The following is a 13,530-nucleotide window of genomic DNA, read 5'->3' on the forward strand; positions in this document are numbered from 1 at the left end:
TCTCCTGAACTTTGAAAGACTAGACCTGTTAAAAAATTAAATTGTATCTATTTTGAAGGCTGTATTGGTTTTAAGTTCATATAATACTGAATATCTCTAGTTTTTTACCATATTTACAGATACTTCTTAAAAAGTATAATGATCCCAATCTACATGCAAATGTTGTCATTTATCTAAGTGTAAAGCAAAATTAATGATATGTTTATTTTTTAAAGGCAATTGTGTCAATTAAACTAGCTTTCACTGAAAACTACATCAAGAGCAATTACACAGTTGGCAGTACTGCAAAAGCAAAATTAGTGAGAAAAAGCAAAAAGAAGTTAAGGAATTTAAATAAATGGGAGACAATCATGAAAATAAAGTTCTTCATACAAACAAATTTATAAACTGAAAAGCCTGTTGTTATGCACCACAATTCTTGCCTTTTGAAAGTGAAAATAATTAAATATTAATTTTGATAGTGGATAACCATGCACTTAACAAATGTACCCTCTAGGTTTTCTTTTGTTAGAATGTCCCCCAAAAGCTCCATAAAGGGGAAAAGAGGAGAAAGCAAACAGTAATTAGGAAAGAAAAAAAGGAGAATTATCCTAGACAGTCAATGACTCTTAATAAAATATATATTCCTTTTAACTGTTCTTGTTCTCATTTTTGAAGAAATTAATGTACTTTTTAAAAGATTACTAAATTTTCCTGACATGACTTTCTGATTGAAATTACTGAACATCTACAGAAAATAGTTTGGTCCCCTTGAACACAGTATTTGAGAAGTATCTGACCACTGCACTACCTCCATGAAAACCATCTCACACAGCAAAATCAATGCCAGATTTTCCTTTTAAAACCTTTCTAATCTTTCACACTGAATAGCAATATTATACCCAAAACACTTGTAACAGTACAATATAAAAATAGAAAATCCAAGTATTTAAAAATAAGTGTTAACATTTAAGTAGACCGTGAAACTGCAGTTAACCCTATGTACTGAGTCTAATACACTCCTTGACTATATTGTTGGTTTTAACAAAGTTTAACAGACAATTTCCTTTAGAAAAATTGAAGAGGGCAAAAAAAAGTTCTATTGCAAGAATTTGCATTAATACACGTGTAAGGCCACTGAAATGAAAAGCCGAGAGTGCACTCTTGTGACATTTGGGCTGATAAAATTAACTGCAGCTTCCCACGTGGGCTGACACCAGAAACCGACTGCTTATAACCTCAGAGGAAGGTAAGAGGGTCAGAAAACTAGGTTTCCATTTTAAAGAAATTCGGAGGAGACCATAGTCACATAGCCAACCTTATCTCCTCCAACCTTCTTTAACTACTCCCTCCAGTCTGCCTTGGTGAAGGGGTCATGCCACCACTACCCACTCCCCGTCAGGCTGCTGGTTCATGACTTGCCCTTTCCACACATCATTAAACAAGGGCACACCAGCTGGGAAGGCTCCAGCTCTTCTTTTCCTCTCACTCCAATACACTAGATATAACAACACAGTGCAAGAAAATAACAGCAGTAGCTTTGCTGTTACTGCAAGTATTTACTAACGAATAAATCAAGATTCCCTGGGGTGTGGCGCTGTAACCATACATTTATGCTCAACAGTGTTCAGCTGTGAGGTGCTGGGAACCAAGCACGATGTGATGGCTGGAGACAGAGGTACACCAGCAAGGCATCTTGGGCTGCTCTATCTAACCCAGATTCGTCAAAAAAAATTCTCTACTGGCATTTTAATACCAGATTTTATCATCACACTTGCTGTATTTCAGTCTGCAAGATAAAACATGCTAACATCTGAAAAAGTTGGCTGAATCCTTCTTGTTGGAGCTTTGTTAGACCATATGGCACTGCCTCAGGGATGAGTTTATCACCAGTCTACCTCCAGAAATTCCCTAAAACTTAATTTTTTTTTCGCACTACAAGTCACCAAAAAATGATGAGTATTTTTGTGCAAATACTGGATTATTAGTAATAATTTTGCAAATATTTACATATTTTTTATTTACCACACAATCACGATTAGTCTGTCTTCTGCTTAAGAAAAACCTCTTCTCTTGTTAACGTTTCCTTAAGCCATTTGTCTCTAGAAGATTATTATTTGCTTTCTGATGGTAGAGTAGCCTAACAGTTGCCTTTTATGCAAAGCTCCAAGTTTGCACAACATGCTGAGAATGGCATGAAATGAAAAAGGACCTAACAGATCTGCTCTTAAGCAAGAATCAAATGGCAGGCTAAATCCATGCTTCCTTTTTTTGCTAAAGGTCATGGCTACAGAATCTGAGACTTTGCTAAGTATTTAATATTGATAATCAACTACAGTTGATGTATTCCCTGTCTACTAGATGGAAAAAAATGTATACTGTGGAAATAGTATCTGTGTTTCTCTTGGCCTGAGGCCCCAGTTTTCACTCACACTTCTAGTCAACTTTACCAATCATGTCTCCTCCTTGAAAACCTGGACTATTTATAGAGCTTTTTACTGCTACAATTTCTAGATCTCTTTGTCTCTTCACATGTTGTGAAAATACTGTTTATTTCCTGCTGTGCTCCTGGGAAATGAAACACAGTGGGATGAAAACTTATGCAATACAACTATTAGATTGGCCATAGTCGTTTAAGCACGGAACTGGTAAAATCACTGTAAGAAGTTTGTCAAGTGATAAGGTCATTCTCTAATTACTTTGCATTTTTCATCTTTCAAACTAGAATTATCTACTGATTTAATGGATCCTTAAATAGAAACACTATATTTTATGCAGTCCGATAACAGGGATTCATTTTTTATTTATGACATGCAATTCTAGCTGTTTTTTTTTTCTAATTCATCATAGTACATCTGTTTTTACATAGTGATATTAAAAAAAAATCAAATAACTCTTAGCCTGTCTCTGACATGTCCGTTCATATTTACACACCTTTCCTTCACAAAACAGAAAACGCAAACATTAACATTAGAAAAACCACCTGACACAATAAAGCAAGAGTACCCTTGAAGCTGGCACTCAAGAGCTAGGACCATAACCAGGTACATTTGAAAGAGTTTTTTTAAATGTTGGACAATGCAAGTGAAAACAAATAGTAAAAAAATGTTCTGCACTCTTGTGACATCAGTTGTCTTGACTTTGTCCTATTCTTCCACGACCCATTTGTGTATCACAATGGCACTCAGCACGCCCAACTTCTCTAAAGAAAAGGAATTTAAAAGCAAAGATGAAACCTGTGTGCAACTCAGGACAGAAAGAGTGAGACAGTTCTTTCCTCCTTGGCAATCTGAAGGATGCTCAAAGATAATGAATATATTTTACATTTTATGAACTTTTTTTATTTTTCAGGTCCCCTCCCTTCGAATGTGTTGCTAAGCCTTTTTTTCTCTAATAATTAAGTTCCAGAGAGCCAAATGACTCACTAGAGCTGTCAAACTGCTTATTGAAGAGGGTTTGTGTTTTTACCAGTCCTTCTGCACACAGATGAATTCAATCCTTGGTTCTTGAGCCTGAATTCACCCTTTCTATAGTAGAGTTGAACTTTCCTTTGGTTCCCTCGAAGCAAACAAATTTTATCAGTTTATACAGTTAAGAATATAATTCTGCTTTTGGGCATTGCTATTTAATTGCTAATTAATAGATCCAACTGTGAATTCTTTTCCTAAGGTAACTCACTTATGCTGTTCCCTCCTATTTGTTTCAGTAGTAGGGCCTACCAGCTCTTTATAGAATATTGTTAAAGCTCAGTACATATTTTTACCTTCATGACCTGAATTACAGTTCTCTGTAATTATCACTTAAACTTATTCAGACTAATACAGTTGAACTTTTGGAGCTCTCCCTACCTCGTTAACTTTTCAGTTCAGCCACCAGTTGGGTCTTTAGTAGAGGTGTTAGATTGAAAAACAAACACAGTGACAATCATCTTAATGGGCAATGAACATCATATGACATCTCAGCTATCTACCTGACTATTTAAATACTATTTATAACACGGATTATGGTCCTTTTGTGAATAGTCTCCTTGATTTACAGACTCCTCCTGCCAAATGTTAGGAGGGGAGGTTATAAAGATCAGGAATGGCTGAAAGGGTAATCCATTTGAAGCAAAATATTTTTCCTTTGACTGGGCATATTTTGTTTTTCTTTCTTATGAATGTTTCAAGAGACAGCAGATGATTTATTTTAAAATGACCCTAATTCAAGGTTATGCCAATGAAACAAATGTCGTTCTCTTTGATTTAGATGTTCCAATCTTTCCCTTACGCAAAGACTATGCTGGTTTCATTTGCTTTATAAATAATCTTTCTCTCAGAGTTACCAGCAAACGGACTCACACATTATTTCTCTAGCAGGTAAGTGGAGGTTTACTAAATATATCTAATGTCAGAAAGCCTCCTTGCATAAATTAGTGAAAAATGCAATGTTATTTGTGAAACAAAGTGCCATATTTCTAATGTTCTCTAAAATCTTTCATCTTATGTTCTTCTTTAAAGCAAAATTTTGGCAGAGGTTTTATACCTCTTGTATGAAGCTTGAGTAAGATTTTTTACTTTACCACCTGAAGAAATTAATTTATACAGAAGGTTCTACTGAAATGTTTCTTATCTTTTGTACACTGCTTTTCCTTCTTCATCTGTTTTTTTTTCACTGCATCAGCCAGAGGCCACACATCCCTCAGATACCTTTTAACTGGTCATCAATGAGTCTTCTTCTGGATCTGGACTGGGAAATATCTAAGGAGGTCTACTGCTCTCAGGTATAGTTTTGTTGCATTCAGTCTGCTCAGGGAGACCAAATTCCGTTCTCACTTACTCAAGTGTAAACATTGAATAATTCCATTGATCTACCTGGTAGTTATAGATTTCTCAGTAGACTGTGTGCTTTGGTGCATTCTAATTGCCAATACTTGGAGATAGTTAATCCACAGCAGAGGAAGGAGTGGACAGAAGCAGTCTCTGCCTTGAAGCAGATAACCACAAGGAAAATTGGGGCACAGTAAATGCCTATAATTTACACATGTTGTTGTAGATGCCTAAATTAATATTAATCCTCCGATTTTCCTCGTTACTTTTTTCAGACCAGAAGCAGAAGCCAAATTTCACCACATGCACACACACACACGCCCATATATCCATGTAATTCTGTGGTACTTGTGCAGAAGCAGAAATACCTGTTCTACCACAGCATCGTTGCCATGGGGGCTCCATATGTTAATGCATGGAAAAGACAAGCTAGAATGACCTAATTTAGGGTCTCTTCATAAACCTCCCACTCCTCTCCAGAGGTAGCTTTGGGTGACAGCACACCATTTTCAATGAGATTGTATCATCTTCTACCTATAACAGAAGCTGTTCTAGCACTGAATGCAGACATGCAACCAGCGTAAGGTTTTATGTGGCCACTACTCCAAATGCAAGCAGATTTTTATGGGCTTGCAAAATTCAGGTTTGAGTCTTTCCACTTTTTTTTTTCTATTCATTCTCCCTCTCAGACATATGGGATGAAGATGGCTCTGAAAAAACACATCTCAAAGAGGTATTTTCTTGACCCTGCTCAGCCCACACATTTCCCAGAGAAAATAACCATCTATTAAATTCATTTTTTAATCATTGTCTTTTCACTATTTTTACTTTTTAGCATAAAGAGATATAAATTTACTTGTTCAGTAGCAAGATAAAAAGCACAATGGCACTTTTAAGTAATTCTCAGGAAAGAAGATACTTTATCTTTTATGCATGTTTTTTTCAATAACACATACCTGGGTTTACAAGATAATGTGCTTAAATGCTATAAATCCATATTCTTGTTTTCTGTCATTTAAAAATATTAAATATTATTCTAATGGTACCATCTACTTTGACTATTATTTTGTTTGCAACTACTGAGGCAAACACAGCCAGAGAAAAGATTAATGGATCCTAAAGGAAAATCTAGGAGTAGCCTTTCTTAGAGCAGAAACACAGAACTTCTTTTTCAAGAAATGGTTAATGCTTTTGTGTAAAAGAGATTTCCTTGATACTTGTTGATAACATTTCTGTGATGGCATTATTACTGGCAAACAATGATTTACTGGAAAGAGTAAGAACAGAGTGGTGGCCTCCAGAAATGTCACTTGAAGGCCTCTTTATTTTTGCAATGAACCAAAGAGCTATTTGTCCTGTATTCAAATTCAATGTAATTTTTCATTCCTTGTAGAAAGTTACAGCTATATATAGGCTTAAAATTAATTTATTTTCAAACAAATAAGAAAGAATAGTGTAATAAAAGCAGACTACAAAGTCTGGGGCACAATAACTAATATTTCAAAGAAACATGAATCATCCCATTACAATCTTAACAAAGACACATATATTTGTAACTTGTCACTAAGTCACTCCAGTGGCTTGAGACTGATCTACTAGGGTGAAGGGTGTTAGCAAAGGGTATAAGTGCATCACTTCCAAAGCTATTACTTGCATCAGGCACAGCAAGGTTTGTTTGGGTCTTTTTTTTTAGATAGAGTATGTTGTTCAAAACTGCAACAGACTAATAATTATATTTCTTAGTGTATCACAATAATTATATTTCTTAATGTATCACAACTTTACAAAGCAACGCTAGCTTTATGGAGAGCGAAAGAAAAAAACAACTCTCATGATCACTTATACTGTCCAGCAGCAAAGATGGGAAATCTTCACTGAATTTCATTCTCTTCCCTGATAGCTGTGTATTAAATGACCTGAAAAAGTTCCCCACCTCCAGGGCACAACGTGCTGTCTGTGCTGGGGAAAAGACCCCTCTGAAGTGTAACTACCGGATAAGGAAGCAAAACACCAGTCAGGAGTACATTAGTTCATTTACAACCCGCAATTTTCTACGGGTCCTGGTTTTATCTCTCTACAGATCTGTCACGTTCAATAAATTGTCTACACACTTGATATGAAAAGGATTATTTCTCTAATGACTTTGTGAGTATTCTGTGTTTATGCTTCATGACAAAACAAGTGCCTTTATATAACCTCCAACACTATATGCAGTTTTTTTAGTTCCAGGTACTTGAGATAACAGCACAGCTTACAGTCGCAGCAATTGTATGTGAAAAATCATACTGCTACAAGGAGTTAATCAGTTAGAAAACATTTCCTGACTTTTCAGCTTTAAGTTCTTTTTCTTTCTGTCTTTTTAATAGTTCTTGACATTTCATTCATAAACACCCTAAATAATTCCTTTTCCCCTCTGCTACTGCAAAGATTTTTTTTTTAGTATATTGAGAACTCAGACCATCTTTTCTTAATCATTTTTACTTTTCTTGCTTTCAGTACTTTTGCTGAAGTACCCAGGGATATGCATGTTTTTAATGAAGCTACACTCTTACCATACAGAGGAGAGTAATCCTGGCCAGTTACTTTCTACATAGCTTAGATACTTTATTTTATTTTCTATTGTTGGCATCAAAATCACGACATATTGAATATACCTAACCTTAAATGCAAATAAGGAAATCTTTCCTGATAGTGGCATTTTTCATTAATGAACACATAATTGTGTTATTTCAATGCTGATCTTAAGGGGAAAAGTAAAAGAAGTATTCATATGAAGTAAACCAAACTTTTACATTTTCTTCAGCTGTAATCTTTGCAAGACCTCCAGTCTGTCCACTATATGATTTGGTCAGAAAATTCTTACAGTTTTCAAACTTGGGAAAAACATACTATATAGAATCCTCAATCAACATATACACTCATATCTTACCTTTAGAATTTCCATAATTAGAAGTGAAATTAGAAGCCTAATTTCACTCTAGAAATGCTGTTTATAGGGAAGCCACAGTTCTAATCATATGAGTAATATTTTGCTAGCAATTAGCCTAATTGATATATGTATAGCTTTATAGCCAACAATATTTTTTTTGTAATTAGCTTGTGTATGTATACTCTTCCCTTTTTTGTCTCTGCTCTTTTCTTCATAAAGTACCGTCTCTATCAGTGTAAAGCTATTTCTAAGAAAGTAGTAGACATTGAAATCATACAGGATGTATATTCATTATTCTGATGCAGTAAATCTCCAAGATACATGGCAGAGAACACGCTTGTACAAAAAGCATTTATTTACGTCTGATGACAGTACATGAACTTGAGTTTAGGCAACAAAATGTTTAATATAATGTCCACACATGTGAGGTATCAGAATAACTGTAATCAGTCATTAACACCTGGCTAACCCTAGAACACTAGAGGGAGATCAAAGCAAAAGAATAAATTATCTAATCCATTATGGATACTAATTGCAGTTGTTCATAAAATTTCAAAATATGATATGATAAAACAACACCAGGTATCATAGTATCTTAATTTTTCCTAACAATTCTCAAACACCCTTATTTAATATTGTTTTGCCTAGACTGTAATTTTAAAGAATAAAAATTTTTTTTAAATACTTAGAAGGAAAAATATTAGATCAAAACTACAATTACTGTATTCTGTATTAAATTAGTTTTTCACATGAACAATATTTACTTTGATGAAAAGATACAGGTTCTGGCATCTGAAAAATGAAACATAAGCAAAGAGTCCAACTACCTTACTGTTCTCTGACTACATGGTACTTTTTTCTAGCATGAGTAAGAGTACAAGAGTAAGCAGGGGAAACTCAAGTTTCTGAAAGACCTTCCTTGGAAAGAGGTCTTTCTGTTACACCTAAATGCCAGTGACTGAAACTGTTCACATTCAGAAGAGGATGGAAATTAATGCTGTTGCTCTTTTGCCATTCACAGCTGCTGTTTCATTCAGTGTCTGCTGAACAAAGTTTCTGAAATATAGATTTATTTTTTTTTAGTTTTGCATGAGAGAAAATTATCAAATGGACACTTTTTTTGCCCTCTCAGTTCCTGATGAGAAACACCAATACTTTCAGCAGGATTCCCAAAGGAAATTTTGGGAAAGTTTCCTAAGAGGAAGGATCTGGTTAATCGGACTTCATAGAGGAGGAACCCTGGCATCCAAGTTTCACTAGCAAGGAACTACTCATGCTGGTGTTTGTACATAGATTGTTTATGCTGTTAGGGATGTCTGAGCTGGACAGAAATAGCATGGTCTTGGCACTGGTAGAAACATAGTTTTTGGCATAATGCTCACAAAGTTAGAGTTAGTTTACCCTGAACAAACTGGTAGGTGTGGTAGCTTGCAGGCGCTCCAGTTCAGTGTGCTGCAGCCCCTGCACCAGTCAGCCCCACCAGCATACCCCATTTTCAGGGTACACCCTGGTGTAAGGAGAAAATGTGATACATACACATAATAATTGCCATAGCTGTTTAGGGAAGAAAAGGTTTGGAAGGCTCCAGGGAGATAACAGGAGATAACCTGAAAGAAGTGCAGGTAGAAAGGGAGAGCAGGAAATTTGCCTTTCAGCACAGTGAGTTGCTCAGGTGGCTCAGAGCTTGCTGTGAAACCGTAACCTCTCATGAAGTTACCAGTCAGCTCTCCTCCAGAAAGAAAAAAAAAAAAGAATGTTCATAAATTGCTTCAAAAAGGAAGAATGTTTATACACTATTGAAAAACTGTGCTTCCACTAAATTTTAGCAACTTTCTGGGATGCTTCCTGCATTATTTGGGTCTGTTTAATAAATGATGAGAGACTTAAAATCAAGGTTATCTGAGGAAACTCTTCCCTTCAAGAGTTTAACAACTGAAGCTGAGGATGTTTCATTTATAATCTGCTACCGTTCCTCAAGCAGTAAGGTTTCTGTTCAGGTTTTTTTATACTGGCCATGTTGACGTACCTTAAGCACAGTCAATCTAGAATTCAGTGACATAGTTTAAGTACTCTGAGATAGCCAGTGACCCTCACTTTAATTATGGCCAGAAGAGCTACAGGAGGTAGAGAAGCTAACAGGACCCTTAGCAGTCTATATATCATAGAGTAATTCTTCTTACACAGTTACTTTTAACAACTGTAAAGCACTATACAATGTGCAGGACAAGGCAGAATCAGGCTCTGTGTGGTTTTTTCACTTATTTTCTTGTTCACAGCTAAGCCCAGTTGGTAGACAAAAAGAAATGCCCATTAGCAAGTGTAAGGATCCTCCTGTCCTCATAGCTCACCTGCCTATAAAAGGTCCAGTCGCCTTTATCCCCTTGAAAGCCATTGCCTGCCTACTGAAGAAAAAAGAAAAAAAGGGAAAAAAAAAAAGATGTTATTTTTTAACAGCTTCTTAAAAATTAAACCTCCATATCCTTATTTTTGAGAGGCTTGTTTTCTTCTTAAATGCCTGGTACACCTAGAAAAGCTGAAAACAAGAGAAAAGGTAATTGTCCATAGTTTTTTTTCAAATGTATCTTGATAAGAAATTGTAACATTTTGGCTTGGTTTGACTGAAAAAAATACATAGTTCCCATCCATGGAACTTTGCCTGGCATTTTCAAAGAAGGTCATCCTAAGCAGCACCAGGCAGCATAGCCAGTTCCACTAGGACCAAGTTTTAGAAGGGGAACCAGGTACCCCAATGATAGAGTTACTTTTATTTAAAACAGTGAGAGTTTATACACTGGATAGCTTTGGAGATTAAATGCTAGAGATAATGACATCAGAGGCAAGTGCTAATATATTGGAGAGTTTAGGATTGAGAAAAAGTCGTGGTATTTCAAGTGACAAATAAACACCTCTGCATATACTGAATGGATTGTGAAACATGCTATATATACTGTGTTTGATACACAAACCACTTATTCTGTTTCATTCCTAATGAATTACATTTTTCAAAACATTTATATGCATAGAACAGAGTATTATTACCTTTAATGGTTCTGGAAAGAAATCATTGCATCTACATAATCGTCTAGTTATCTCAGCTGTTTTGTGTGGTCCAAAATCTGAAGAGACTACTCTGTACCCTTTCTGGTTTTATTTACTGCCAGCTATCTAAAGAACAAGTACACCTTGGGGTCTCTCTGATAAAGGGATATATAGTTTGCTATTAAAAAACTAATAGATGCAAAAAAATACCTGGGATTTTATACAGTATTTAGGGTATATAATTTCTTTATCTTATCATTATAGCTTGCAACTGAAATTACTTTTATTACTAGTACAGCTGACTAGGTCAGTTTATTTAATATTTTGGGATTGAGGGGAAGTGTGTTGTTTATTTATTTAATGAATAAGTTTTCATCCAATTAAAAAAAAAATCAAGTGCAGACCTATTATTCCCAGACCTTTCAGATGCTAATTCATTACGTTTCTACCATAGAAAAAATTGTATTTTAGTTATCAGTAGGCACTGGGCAGACAGGAGACAGTTGTGCTTTCTGCCCAAGATTGATCCTGAGGAGTACTGGGAACTCCCAGCATCCACAGATGCATTCTCAGCTTTGTACCAGGAGAAATACCACTGCTGACTCTTAGCTGTGTAATATAAACCAGTGCAAACGTGCTTTCCAAGTGACAAGAGTGTTTTAAAGAGTCACACTGTAATCATGGTGATGAATAGCTAATTTGACTTTGATTTGTTTCCTAAGTTTGTACAATATTGTCAGTACAATTTCTGGTCCTGGCTTCCATTTTCCCAGTTTGCTGCTTTGTCTTGCTTTAGATAACTACAAACTGAATAGAAATTGTTGGTAATATTACAAATATATGCATTTTTAGTAACTTCACTGTTGCCATCAGCTCATTGCTCATTATACCTGCTCAGGAGACTGCCTCTTTCCAGATAAAAAGTATTTCTGAGTATCCAGTGTTTCTGCCCCAGGACATGATGTTAACATGAAAAACGATAGGTAGAGGTTTTTGCATTTTTTTGCTATACAGCTGCATTTGCAAATGTGTTTCAGATGTAAAGGTCTTCTGTTATCATTTGTTGCTTTTTGAGTGTTTTACATTTCTTGCTAGTCAGAAAACTTATTCCTAGACCTTAAATGAGACCTTAAATGAAATTAGGTTGATGGAAACCTAATAAAACAGTGTGCAATATGCTGAAATGAGACTCTCTGAAACAAGAATGTCTTTTTCTGGCTTTCTATTGTTTGGAAACAACATTAAGTGATGTAATTATTCAGTTTACTGTGAATGCACTAAAGTCCTTATAAGTTTTCTCTTCTGCCCAAATGTTGTACTTACTAAAGTGTCACTGTAAAATTATAAGCAGCAGATGTGATATATCATGCCATTCATAATATTATATGTTTTCAGTGAAGGAAGCTTCATGTTTTTCAGGCAGATTATTTCAGCAATATGACTCTGTCAAGAGAGAAGCATTATGAAAAAACAGTTCTGAGAAAGCAGTGACATAAACATATTTTTGCCAACTGATTCCCTGTTTAAATCCAATTGAAATGAGGTTTTGTCTGAAGTGTCTGTGTTGTCTTTCTGTAGAGAGTGAAAATTGTTAAACAGATTGCTAGATTAGAAATCATAAAAATAATCTGTGACAGCAGCTCTAGGTGAGAATAGGAAAAATGTATCATTACAAAGACATTGTTAAGTCTCTTATTCTTGTTAGTAACTCCTTCCTTCACATACTGACAGGTGCTGACCTAATTTTCTTTGGAATGTTCATGCATGCTGCAGTGCAATACAGTTCACTTATTCCACTACACAGTCGGTGTTTTCACATATGTGTGGGTACTCTCCTGAATACTTTCCTTAAGTGAGCTTGTTTCAATCAAATTCATGAAGGCAGGTGGTCCAAATCTCAGCATTCTATACCACAAGTAACACCTTACTGGAAATCTCAGCAGATGACATTAGCAAACACAACTTAGAAACCTGTTTTCCACAGAAAAGACATGAAATACATCCATCTCCATCAGGGCTAATCACATCCAGATAGCAGTTCAGCTGCCCTGATAACAGATATTGACACTTGCAGACAGTATTGTTTACATGCAAAATAATTAAAATTTTGACTTCTCCCTTTGGAATAGTAACAGTGTATTATGGTATTCAACAACCCTGATGATGAACAAATGTCCAAAGAAATTTTAAGACTTATTGGTATGAAAGTGTCAAACAAACCTGTTTTAAACTTGAAAACAGAGGGAGAATCATTGAGTAATTTAGGTTGGAAAAAAACCGTTAAGATCACCAAGTTCAGCTGTTAGCCCAGCACTGCCAAGTCTTCCCCTAAACCATGCCCCCAAGTGCCACATCTACACATCATTTCAATACCTCATGGGATGGTGACTCAACCACTACTCTGGGCAGCTTGTTCCAATGCCTGACAATCCTTTCAGTGAAAATATATCAGTTCTTTAAAGAAGGGAGTTTTCCAAATAGCAACTGCATGTGTGTTTTGCAAGACGGGCTATAAAAATGACAGGAAAAAATGTGTCTTATAATTTATGGGTCATATCTGAGCTAAATTAATATTGTATCTATTTAAACATTAATGAAAAAAGTAAAAAGCCTATTCTTTTTGAAAGATTCCTGTATGCTTTGAGGTAGTTTAGATCAGGATCATTATGGAGAAAGGAAAATATCATCTTGATGCTGAAATAAACATTCGGTCTAATAGATGGTTGTAAACCACAGAAAAGAAAAGATTGTACTTTGGATCTTAGAAGTATTTTC

At 35.5% G+C, this 13,530-nt stretch overlaps 1 long non-coding RNA gene across 1 annotated transcript; it reads left to right on the forward strand.

Moving 5' to 3' along the window:
* Positions 1-3,152: 3,152 nt before the first annotated feature.
* On the forward strand, positions 3,153-6,933 carry LOC108499584. The gene is made up of 3 exons (XR_001875583.1): positions 3,153-3,240; positions 4,642-4,741; positions 6,868-6,933. It is a non-coding gene; the product is annotated as an uncharacterized LOC108499584 (long non-coding RNA).
* Positions 6,934-13,530: the final 6,597 nt, after the last annotated feature.

Source organism: Lepidothrix coronata, unplaced genomic scaffold (genome assembly GCF_001604755.1).
Source record: "Lepidothrix coronata isolate B3197 unplaced genomic scaffold, Lepidothrix_coronata-1.0 Scaffold75, whole genome shotgun sequence".
NCBI classification, from domain to species: domain Eukaryota; kingdom Metazoa; phylum Chordata; class Aves; order Passeriformes; family Pipridae; genus Lepidothrix; species Lepidothrix coronata.